The sequence below is a fragment of the Mytilus edulis genome, chromosome 1 (assembly GCF_963676685.1).
Source record: "Mytilus edulis chromosome 1, xbMytEdul2.2, whole genome shotgun sequence".
Classification (NCBI taxonomy): domain Eukaryota; kingdom Metazoa; phylum Mollusca; class Bivalvia; order Mytilida; family Mytilidae; genus Mytilus; species Mytilus edulis.
In genome coordinates, this window is record NC_092344.1 from 122,724,212 (window position 1) to 122,737,211 (window position 13,000).

The window sequence follows — 13,000 nt, forward strand, 5'->3', positions numbered from 1 at the left end:
ATGGAAAATTGACTTTATTGTACAACAGTGCTAAATTAAAACAATCATGTCACTGTCTAGTTCCGATAGGTGGTATTTGGTACATGAATAAATATGGTGCTTGAACTTGATGGCAAAATGTAGGTCCGATGATGTGACTAAGTTACTAACTAATGGATATTTAAACAATATGATACTAACAAAGGCTATCCAGATTGGGAAGTAAAAATGCTCTACCAATTAAACATGTTACTAGTATAAATGCAAATTAACGCAAAACCTCAAATGAACAAATATTACTGATTTGTGGGTTTCTTCTGTATAAATTTGTGAAACATTTATTTATTATTTGAAATATACCATATTTTATTTAAAAAGAAAATGTAACAAGTTAACTATAGCCAATGTTATATATATTTCTTGAATAATATAAAAACATACAGGAACAAATTTACTGTCAAATTTTAGAAAGACATCTTATTATTACTAAACAAACAACCCAATAATTAACAAAAATAAAAAGTTGGCTAAATGAGATTACCTTATTTTTAAAAGTTGGATAAATGAGAAGACACCAAAAATAGTGCATACTTTTTGGGACTAGAAAAAAGTCGTCAAACAAAAAAGATTATAACTGAACTATATGATGAAAATGGGATCCCAACAACTGATCAAGATAAAATTCTAAATCTACAAGTAAAATATTATAAAAAACTTTATGAGTCTACTAATCCTTGTGAAAATGAAGTTAAAACATATATTAATGAAACAAAATTAACAAAAACGCTTAAAGATTCCGATAGTAATCAATGTGAAGGGAAAGTAACAGAAATTGAATGCACTGATGCAATTTTTAAAATGAAGCTTAATAAATCCCCTGGTCTTGATGGATTGACAGTGGAATTTTATAGGCAATTTTGGACAAGCCTTAAACATATTGTTGTCAAAGTATTTAATTATAATTATGAAAAAAAAGAACTTACAAACTCACAAAAGAAAGGTGCAATTTCACTAATTTTTAAAAAAAATGATCCTCTTTCATTAGATAATTATCGTCCCATAACTTTATTAAACATTGATACTAAACTATTAGCTTATGTATTAGCTCAGAGACTTAAAAAAGTACTACCATCTATTATTAGTCTAGATCAAACAGGATATGTTAAAAATAGATATATTGGTTTTAACATCAGACAAATTCAAGATATAATAGATTATTCTGAGAAATTTAATATAGAAGGAGCAATCCTTTTCTTAGATTTCAGTAAAGCTTTTGACTCACTAGAATGGACTTTTATGACGGAAACACTAAAACGGTTTGGATTTAAAAGTAGCTTTATCAGATGGGTGGAAACTATGTATAACGACATTAAGGGATGTATCTTAAATAATGGGTGGGTCTCAGGTCCATTTAAAATATTTCGAGGGATACGACAAGGGTGTCCGATTTCAGCGTTACTTTTTGTTATAACAGTAGAATTAATGGCAATAAGACTTAGAAGTAATAAAGATTTTAAAGGTATAAAAATTACATTAGATGGAAAATCTTGTAATTTAAAAATTTGTCAATTAGCTGATGATACAACACTTTTTCTTCAGTCAAGGAAAGAAATAAGTTTAGCTCTCAGTATAATTGAAACATTTGGAAGTTTTTCAGGGCTTAAGCTAAATAGAAATAAAACTGAAGGGGTATGGTTAGGACGACTAAAAAGTTCAAAAGATAAATATGAAAATATAAATTGGACCGACAAACCAATCAAAAGCCTTGGAATATATTTTGGGTATGACAAAAAAGAGTGTCAAACATTAAATATTGAAAAAGTGTTGGACAAATTAACGAAACTTGTAGAAAGATGGGCAAAAAGAAAGTTAACAATACTTGGAAAAATATTAGTAGTAAAAGCTCTTCTTCTACCAAATATAACCTACATTGCGACTAACAGTATCATTACTAAAGAAAATCTACAAAATATAAATAAAATCTTATATAAATTCATTTGGAACGGAGGAAAAGATAAAATAAAAAGGTCAATAATAACAAAAAACTTCGCAGAAGGGGGGTTAAAAATGATTGATATAGAATCCTATATAAAATCTATACATTTAAAATGGATTATAAAAATATTAGAATCAGAAAGTGCAAATTGGTCTGTATTATCAAAACTATACCTTAATAAATTTGGAAAAAACCTTCTTATTTTTAAGATGAATGTGAATAACACAAAATTGCTAGATAAAAACATATGGAACAGTACACCAACCTTCTATCAAGAGATGATAAAAACATGGATAAATGTAAATAATTGTGAAAACAATCAACATGATCAAATCAATAATTATTTAGAAATAAGGAAACAAGTTATATGGGGAAACAAATTCATAAAATTTCAAGGAAAATGTCTGTTCTTTGATAATTGGATTGATAGTAACATACTATATATAAATGACATAATAGATAAAAGAGGAAATATATCAGAAGAAATTATTATTTCAAAATTAAGAAATAAAAGGAATTGGATTTCTGAATTCTCAAAACTAAAAAGATCCATACCAAAGCAATGGACCAACAAATTAAAATCAGAAGAATCAATCAAAACAAAAGTCCATTTCAACCGAACAAAAACTAAACTTAGAGATTGTAATGATGTTCTAACTATTAATGCTAAAAACATATACAACTTAGTATTAAGTGTGTCAAAAACAGAAATACCAGTAGGATTTTTGAAATGGGAAAGAGTCTTAAGCAAAGGGAGACTAATAAATGAATTTAAAGACTCTATTAAATTTAATTTTGAATATCTTAAAGATAATAAAATAAAAATGTTTAGGTGGAAACTAATGCACTTTATTTTGCCAAATGAGGTGTTGCTTTTTCAGTGGAAAATTTCACAAAACAATTTGTGTTCATATTGCAATGAAATAGATAATTATAATCATTTTTTCATTACATGTTCATATCATAAAACATTCTGGAAATCAATGAAAGTTTTACTTAAAAAAGTCTTCATAGGCGAACATGTGATAAGTCTTCATTCGTTGGTTATAGGATACAAAATTCATGACAATGTATACTATGCGCTAAATCATTTGCTTAGCTTAATGTTCTTTTCAGTCTATAAATCACATTATGTTTCCAATAAAAAAACCAAAGCAGTAGACACCTTTAAAATTTTTGAATATGAGGTAGAAAATACTGTAGAATTATATAGTATGACCAATACAGAGATCAGTAGTTTATTTACAAATGTGTTGAATATTTTGAAGTATAAAAATGAAGTCATTTTATAGTTAACTTAAGCTACATGTACATGTATAGAAAAAAAACAGATGTTATAGATCTAGATTATGTGTGATTGCATGTGTGTTTTTTTTTTTCTTCCTTTATTATAAATGTACTATGCAAGTAATTTGTAAGTGCTATGCCTAAGGTGTGAGTAAGTGTGAAAGGTTTGTTTGTATGTTAAATTTATCATGTGGCAATGAACAAGAATGACTGTAAGCGCAGAAGTTTGTGTGTACAGTAATTATTACTATTATGTATGAATGATAATGTGGGTAAATCAGATATATTAGTGTGTAGGTCTGTGTGTGTGTCTTTGTCAATATATAGGTACTTCGACACGTGTACACTAAATATGTGTATTGTTTACAAACTTAGACAGGTAAACTAAAGGTCACGACACGATACTTATCTAGGTCAAATCAATAACAAATTTAATAAAGATTGAAAGTGCAACTGTGAAAAATATATTTACACTCCAACTTACCTTTACGCAATATTATTCCAAAATTTTAAAACCACATCGAAATTAATAATCCAAATTCACGAAACACTTCAAAAAATATTGTCCAAACACGAGGATAAGACAAGGCGTGTGAGGTCACTTGACCGCAATATTTATTTTTGATTAAATAATAAAAGAACCTAAAAAGTCATTCCGGATGAATGATCAAATTCCGTAAAACAATTAGTGTGTAGATATTTTTTATATGAATATATCTGAAAATACTTTAAGTGATGTAGAAAAGACTATTTGTAACACATATAATAATAGTTTAATGTGTGAATTAAAACAATGTAATTTATTAGTTAATTTTACTGAATATTATCCCTGGGTATTCAGTTGTAATCTAACAGGGAAACTTGATGAAATGCTGTACACCAAGTTTAATTGTTAAACAGCAATATGTGCAATAAAGAATCAATTAGAGTGTTCAAAAAAAAAAAAAGACAAAGTAAAAAGAAACATGATAACACTTCCTTATGAAAAAGGAGGTCTACAAATGATCGATTTTAAAAGTTATTTTTTTTATCGTTTAAAGCATCATGGGTATATAGACTAGCTAATGATATATTTGCCAACTGGAAGCTTATACCTTTTAAATATTTAAAAGTGTCTAATAATATTTTAGTTATATTTAATATGAATTTAAATGAAATAAAACATTTTAAATATGTTCCAGAATTTTATAGAGAAGTAATAAAGTCCTGGATGTTGACTGGGGGTGGGCAAACAAAACAAGCAGTGACATATGCTGATATAAGAAAAAAACAATTTGGGGGAATAAATTTATTTCATTTCATAAAAAAACAATTATCTTTGAAAACTGGATTTTAAATGATATAATATACTTGAATGACATTCTAGATGACACTATGTCACTATCAGAAAATTTTAAACAAATTAAAGTGTAAAGTAAACTGGATTGCTGAATTTCATAAATTGAAAAAATTCATTCCACAAAATTGGATTGACATAGTTAAACGAGAAAATTCTGTCCAAAGTAAAGTAAATATCCAGAGAAATAAGATCACATGGAAAGATCGTTATTTTGAGACTACATTTTTTTCAAATGAAATGTTATATAACTCTAGTGAATAGTAAAAAAGAAACGTCAGTAGGGATAAACAGGTGGCTCAAAATTTTACCATTGCCAGAAGCTTCAAATATGAATATCATTATATAACTTTATTTTCAAATACTTAACTGAAAATAAATTAAAAATATACAGATGGAAACTACTACAGTTTATTGTACCAACCAAAAAGCATTTATTACAATAATAATGGTAAATAACTAATAACAGTTTGTGTAATTTTTGTAACATAGAAGAAGACTATGCTAATTATTTTTTCAATTGCTCTTATTCAACAAGGTTTTGGCAACAAATAAACGATCTCTTAAAAAAGAGTAATTTAGATTTTTCAATAAAATTACAACACATGATATTTGGATACACAATTACAGACAGCAAATATAACACAATAAATTTTTTTGTTACAATTATTAGTTTTTCAATATATAAGTCGTACTATGTATCGAAGCAGAAAACAAAAAACATAGACGTATTCAGAATTTTTATTAATGAATACACGAAGAGAGTAGATACCAATATTAATGGACATAAGAAAATAAGTCCAATGTTACTTTTAATTAAAAGAAACATAATCAATGAATAATTTTTTATATTGTTAATATAATGTCAATTAATTTAATCAGCTGATTATTGCCTGGGTAGTCAGTGGCTTGTAACAGGGTACGTCAAGAGAAGCTTGGAATCTTGATGGTTTATGTAACAAGCAATATTTGAAGAACAAAATTATTATGTAGTTAAAAAAAAAATTAAAAAAAAATTACCCCGAAAATGAATAGTCTGTTCCTAGGAAAATCATTCTATTTATTTGAAAATGTTTGATGACGTTTTCTAAAACAGCGTTACAATAGGAAAAAAAAAAGATTTTGATAGTGATTAACAGTTAATAACTGTTAAAACATTGCATCTTTTGCCCTATGTTGAATGCAATGCAATTCACTCAAACAAGAGAAGAAATATGGCGTGTGTGGTTAGTCGAGGGTATTGACGCTCCGATGTTTTTGTGCTAGTTCGAAGTTTTACAGTTCTGTATATGATTTTTCTTGGACTTTAGAAACTCAAGTAATAATATGTGAGTCTTTCTGAATAATAATTTTGATGCATTTACCAAAGAAAGATACTTTAATAGCCATTTGAAGTTCGGACAAAAGAAAACACATTCTAAATATAGATATTGGTAGTGACTTAATTGAGTAAAAAAAACTAACGGTAGAATAGTTCGAAAACTAGATCGTAAATTGTTTGTAAACAAAGTTTTATACAATAACTATATATTGTTCATACATTAACATTAAAATATCCCGTAAGCCGAGAATGACGCAACAACAACAAATTACGAGTTTTGTTTCGACAGCTAATGTTGGCAAACTCTCTGCTACACAGGAAAATGATGACTCTGTTTTTAATAACTCAACACCTGCAAAACCAACATCGGCAAACGCCCGCATACATGTATATCTAGCGATGGCGGTCAAGGTTTATGCATCGAAACCGAATTAAATGAGATAAGGAATTCAATGAAAAACATATTGAAAAAAGAAGATGTTAAAATGATTGTCACTGAAACAGTTACAAGCTTGCTTGCCCAAATGAAAAAAGAGATGAAAAAAGAACTTAAAAAAGAAATGATGGTTGAAATTCAAACTAATAAAGAAAAGGTAGAACAGCACTTTAAGTCAGAGGTATCTAGACTAAGTAAAAGAATAGACAGTGTAGAATTTGACAATGCGAATATCTTAGAAAACAACGCAAACCTTCACAAAGAAAACAGGCTTTTGAAAAAAGAGATTGAAAATATGGGTAAACGTGCAACCGAAGCAATGGAATTGTCAAACTGGAATGAACAATACTCAAGGAAAACAAAATTAAAATATTTGACTTTCCAGAAACAAAGGGGAAAATATTGCCTCATAGCTTTTTTCATGAGATAAGTAAACTGGGTGTAAAAATTGAACCATCAGAGATTGTAGCAGCACACAGGATACCAGGAAAACACGGCAAACCTAGACCAATTCTTGTGAAATTTATGCGCATGGAATTGAAAATCTCTATTTTGCGAAATAGAAAACATATCAATGAGAAGTTAGAAGTTCGTATCTCTGACGATGTTACAAAATTGAACCAAGGGCTACTAAATAGACTATACCTGCATGAGGATGTCACCAGTGCGTGATATTTCAATGGTCACATATATGGCACTGACAGCAAGGGGGACCGGCATCGTTTTGACATTTATGACAACATAAGGCAAAACTGAGCTCATAAGAATAGCTCGTATAATGACCGATTCTTACATTACTTTTATTCATAGTTGTTTATTGTCGTTTATTATTTGTTGATATCTTGTAGAAATGTCGTTCTTTTTTTATATTGTTTCAACACCAAAGTTGAAAGTATGAACCTTTGCATTGTAGCCTGTATATTCAGAGAGTGGCACACCTAATTCATTTTTTTTACGGAATTCAAGGTCTATTTCCGTATTCGTCTTTAATTTTTCTATCCGTTTAAAAACTTCCGGTTGAGAATTTAACAAAAACTGCACATTTGAAATACACATTTTTTAATATTTTTGGTAAGAAGTAATCGGTTTTCAATCTGGTCTTCGATTTAAAAACTTCCGGGCCACTTCACTGATATGAAAAAATACACAGAACACCATCTCCTCTTGGAAATAGAAGTAAAATCTTATCTGTTCTCTATGTGAATAATGAACCGTTAAAAAATGTCTCTTAGACCTATACATTATAACTATAAATTTGTCCTAGTACTACTTCAGACTAATCCCTGCACATAAGCGTGAGATTAATAAACAACCACTTATAAAATGAAACCCTTGTCAATACATTTTATCATACAATAAATGTTTAAGTGCTAGTTTCACTCTGGATAAATACAATATACATGTAACACTGAAATAAGAGATGCATGTACATGTACAGTTAAGATGGGGTCAGCAATTTTAATTCAATTGTATATATAGATGGTTGTTCGTGTATCAGAATTTAAAGGTGCATGTGTATGTGTATATTTGTATTTGTTTTTTTCTTCTTCTGCAATTGTGTGAATGCATGTACCTGTGTTGGTAAAAATGCTCTGTTGTTATTATGTTTTTTTGTTTCTTTTTTTCGTTACTTTATTTTCTTTTATTTAGCATGGGGATTATAAATTAGCATGTTGACTATTATTATATGCTATTCTTTGGTATACATCTTCTCTCTTAAAAACGAACAATACACAAATTTAAAATTAAAACGTGCAAATCGAGGTACAAAATGAAGTTTCACAGAACCTTTTTGATATATCTTTCAGTTTTACTTTAGCACAAAAATATTTGCTCATTTTATTTATATTATGATGCTCTCGACACTTTTTTGGAGGGGGGGGGGTAACTCTAAGAAAAAAATTGAAACATTGGGAAAACACTTTTACATATAGATGCACATGTGTATGGTCTGCTTGGATATATTGGGCTTATAGATATTTATATTTATTATTATTTAAGCTATTCTTGTTTAACCACTTGATAATATTATGTCGACTATAACTATTGGTAGTGTAAACTGCAGGGGTTTATCAGAAACAGTTAAAAGAATTGATATATTTACAAAATATAAGGACTTATATGATATAATTATATTAGTAGACACCCATAGCACATCTGAAAAAGAAAAACAATGGCTGTATGTATGGGGATATGTGGGGAAATTTAGTTCTTTTTCTAGTAAAAGTAGAGGGGTAGCTGTTCTTTTCAGAAATACTTTTGAATTTAAAATCCATGGGGAAACTATAGACTTGTCCGGTAATTTTGTTATATTAGATATCACCATTCAGGACTATCGTATAACTTTGGCAGCAATATATGGACCGAATAATGATGAACCAGCCTTTTTTGACAACATAAAAAACAAAATATCCCACTTTGGCAACTCGTCAATTGTAGTGGTGGGTGATTGGAATGTTGTTCAAGATTATGAGATGGACACATTATATTATAGAAATGAAAATAACCCCCAGTCAAAGCTAAGATACATGAGGTTATGCATGACCTTGATTTATTAGATATATGGCGCCTGCAACACCCTTTTGAAAAGAGGTACTCATGGCGGGGTCCAAATCGCAAACAAAGTCGTTTGGACTACTTCATGATTACCTCTGATATAGAAGCATTTGTAATTTCATCAGATATAGGAATAAGTTATAGATCGGATCATTCTCCAATACTTATTAATTTAAAATTTTCAAGCCAGATTAGAGGGATTGGTACATGGAAATTTAATAACAGTCTTTTGAAGGAAACTGAGTTTATTGAAAAAGTTAAAGGGGACATCAAAACTGTCATTGAAGAATATGAGTCTGATCCATATATTGATATTGAGGCAGAGGATAAACAGTTTAATATAAGCTATCAGCTTTTATGGGATATGATTAAGATGAAAGTTTGTGGATCTGCAATCTCATTTTCGTCTTTCCGGAAGAAGGAACAAAATAATAAAGAAAAAGAATTATTATACAAGATATCATTATTAGATAAAAAAAAAACTCATAGAGAATAACTTGCCATCAGTACACCAAGAAAGGGAAGGGTTGGAACTAGAATTAAAAGTAATAAGGGAAAAAATGTTAAAGGGATAATTACAAGAGCAAAGGCAAGATGGAAGGTAGAGGGGGAAAAAGGAAGTAACTATTTTTGTAATTTGGAAAAAAAAACATTATACAGAAAAAATTATTCCCAAACTTATTCTGGAGGACGAATTTGAGATAATGGATCCATGTATTATTAGAAATGAACAAAAACAATTTAAAAAAAAATTGTATACTAGTTCTAACCCATTGATACTTGAAACTCACAGAGCACATTTCTTCAGCATGAAAATCCCTTTATTACAAAACCTATTGAGGAAGAAGTGGAATCATGTGAAGGACCTTTATCAGTACAGGAATGTCTGTCTTCTCTTAAACATATGAAGAACTCTGAATCACCTGGTATAGATGGATTCACTGTTGAGTTTTATAAGTTTTTTTGGAATGATATTAAATTACCACTTGTAAGATGTTTAAATGAGGCTTTGGAGTATTGAAGGTTCTCTATCACTCAAAGACAGGGACTCATTACATGTATACCAAAGGAGGGTAAGTCAAAGTTTTATCTTAAGAACTGGCGACCTATCACACTGCTGTGTGTAGACTATAAGATAGCTACATCCAGTCTAGCAAATAGATTTAAAAAGGTCTTGGTAAACATAATTAGTCAAACACAAAAAGTTTTTCTTAAAGGTAGGTATATTGGCGAATGTACTAGATTTATTTATGATCTGATGGAAAAGATGGAAGAAGATGACATTCCTGGACTTTTACTTTAAGTCGATTTTGAAAAAGCTTTCGACACAGTCGAATGGTCTTTTATATATGAGGCTTTGCAGTTTTATGGCTTTGACCATACATTTATAGATTGGATTAAGGCTTGCTACTGTGATGCTTCTAGTGCAGTGTTAAATAATGATTATATTTCAGAATGTTTTTCATTAAAAAGGGGGGTCCGTCAAGGGGTTCCTCGGTCTCCTTACCTATTTATTTTAGTGCTAGAATTACTAAGTGCCGCTATTAAAAATGACCTTGATGTTGCGGGTGTAACAATTAATGACTCTGAATTTCTGTTGAGTCAATACGCTGATGATTCTTCTGTAGTCCTGGATGGTGATAAAAAATCCCTAAATCAGTGTTTATACTTGTTTGATAAATTTCCAGAATGTGCTGGACTTGGGTGTAAGGGAGCTACCATTTGATTTTTATGGGGGGGGGGGGGGGGTGGGGGTGGTGGGCGGCTAGGAAGAAATTTGAAAAAAATAGGCAGGACGGGAATTTTGAGTTAAAAAAAAGGCAGGATGAGACACTTTAAAAAAAAAGTCAGGATGGCAATTTAGGTAAACAAAAGTCAGGATAAACTAAAAAAAAAAGGCAGGACCGATTAGAGTGAAAAATAAAAATGCAGGACAGAGATTACAACTAAAAAAATATGCAGGACAAAACATGTCTTGGCTGTATAAATTATTAGATCCCCAAAATTACTCTCCTTGGAAAGTCTTGCTACTTAGTTTTATACAAAAATTTGGGGGGGGGGGGGGGGGGGGACAAGATTTTACACTTAAGTCAAGAAGGTTTACTTTATTAAGCAGAAAAAGTTAATCAATTTTGGCATGATATCCTGGTAAATTTTTCCAAGTTAAAAAATAAGCTTCAAGCTGAAAACAATACTGAAATTTTGACCCAGTCCATATGGCTGAATCCGAACATCAAAATGGATGGCAAGATGATTTTGAGGTTCAAATATGTTGAAAATAGTATATTCTTCATTAATGATCTGATGTCAGATAATAATACATTATTATCATATGATGAATTTAAAAAAAAAGTATGATATCAATACTAATTTTGTAGAATTTTATAGTATTTTAAGTGCGATTCCAAAGAGATGGAAAAGTATAATAGAAGGTAGTTCAAAACTGGAAATTATTGAAAAAAAATTAATAGATAAAGTTAAAAAGGAACCCAAATCTTGTAAATTTTTCTGTACATTATTTTTGGAGGATAATAAAGTGTTATCTTTATCTTCCCGTGAAAAATGGGAAAGAGATTTAAATATGCAGATTGGGGATTGAAATGCTATTTATTCCATGCCCTTCATTATAACCAGAAACTCTTTTTTGCAAAACTTTCAATTAAAGATTGTTCATAGGGTTCTACCATGTAATTCATTTTTATTGAAATGTGAATTAAAAGAAACTGAACTTTTTACATTTTGTTCAGAAATTAAAGAAAATACTTTTCACATTTTATGGGAATGTTATGTATCACAAAACTTCTGGCTATCCGTTATAGATTGGATTAAAAATTATGGCATTCTCCTGCCTTTCAGTGCAAAAGAAGTCATGTTAGGTGTGTCTGAGGATTTTGTTAACAGTAAAACATGTACAGTTAACAATATTTTGTGGTTATTAAAATATTATATATACAAATGTAGATGTAAGAACATATCCCCCACAACATATGGTGGGGTAGAATATTTAAAATATTAATATAGAAAAATACTCTATATGTTTCTTAACCCCTGTACAAAAAGTAAAAATGGACCAGTAATGGCATTTGTTCGAAGCAGCTTTTATTTAATTTATTTGATTAATTAACAAAATCTTTTTGTATTATTTATATATATATATCTTATTATATCCATATGACTTAATTGATTTATCAAGTATTACTTTAAAATGTGTATCGAATACTGTAGTATGTAATTTCACATGTTTCATCATCAAAAATAAAATAATTACAAAAAGAATTCACTCAAACAAGTAAATCAAATTTCTGTAAAAAAAAATCTTTTTTTTCAAGCAATGTATATTACCCTATGAAAAGGTAGACATCTTGGTATTAACATATATTTAGAATTTTCAATCAAATAATGCAATAAGTTTTATATCCATAAATCACATGCATAGCATAACAATATGATTCTAACATGGAGCTTTACTTCAGTTTACATAACTGAAGATATATGGGCATACATATATAAGTTACATTGCAGTTTTGATAATTGGTCTTACTTGTAGGTCTGTCTTTATACAGAATAATGCAAGATAATTCTACGTATTTCATTCTCTGCAAAATAAATATTTGGATGAATATTTTAATCTTTCTAAATCCGTTTAAATGGATAATTACAAGGACAATGCATTACATTACATTAAAGTAATCGTGAAATTGTACTGTGATCCAATTTTAAGTACATAAGACATTGTACATGAACCTGTAGTGTATTGCTTGACAAAGAAGAGATTAATTTGTATATCAAAAGTTCCTGTTAAATAATTGATTTAATTGAAGTATTTTAATATCATGCATGAAATGGAAAGCATTAAAGTAAACCTGTTGACAGCCAGTATTTCTACTTGTGGCTACTCAGGCATGTCCCTAAAACGAAAATTAGCAGAGTTGGCTCGGTTGCCACCATTTTCCTTTTCCTTTCACTTTTAACTTTAGTTTACTAGTAGTTCCGAAAAGCTGCAATTCATATCCTTATAAAACGAGAACTAATAGTTATCTAAACATTTACCAAAGAACAAGTACCGGCTCTCCACAAACTTGGTCACGT

At 29.5% G+C, this 13,000-nt stretch overlaps 1 protein-coding gene across 1 annotated transcript in view; it reads left to right on the forward strand.

Moving 5' to 3' along the window:
* The first annotated feature begins 7,261 nt into the window (after positions 1-7,261).
* The window catches only part of LOC139518472 (neurogenic locus notch homolog protein 2-like), a 70,984-nt gene continuing 65,245 nt past the window's right edge, over positions 7,262-13,000 (forward strand). The window contains exon 1 of the transcript XR_011663371.1: positions 7,262-7,426. The gene's annotated coding sequence lies outside the window, so the exon portion shown is untranslated. The remainder of the gene's footprint in view (positions 7,427-13,000) is intronic.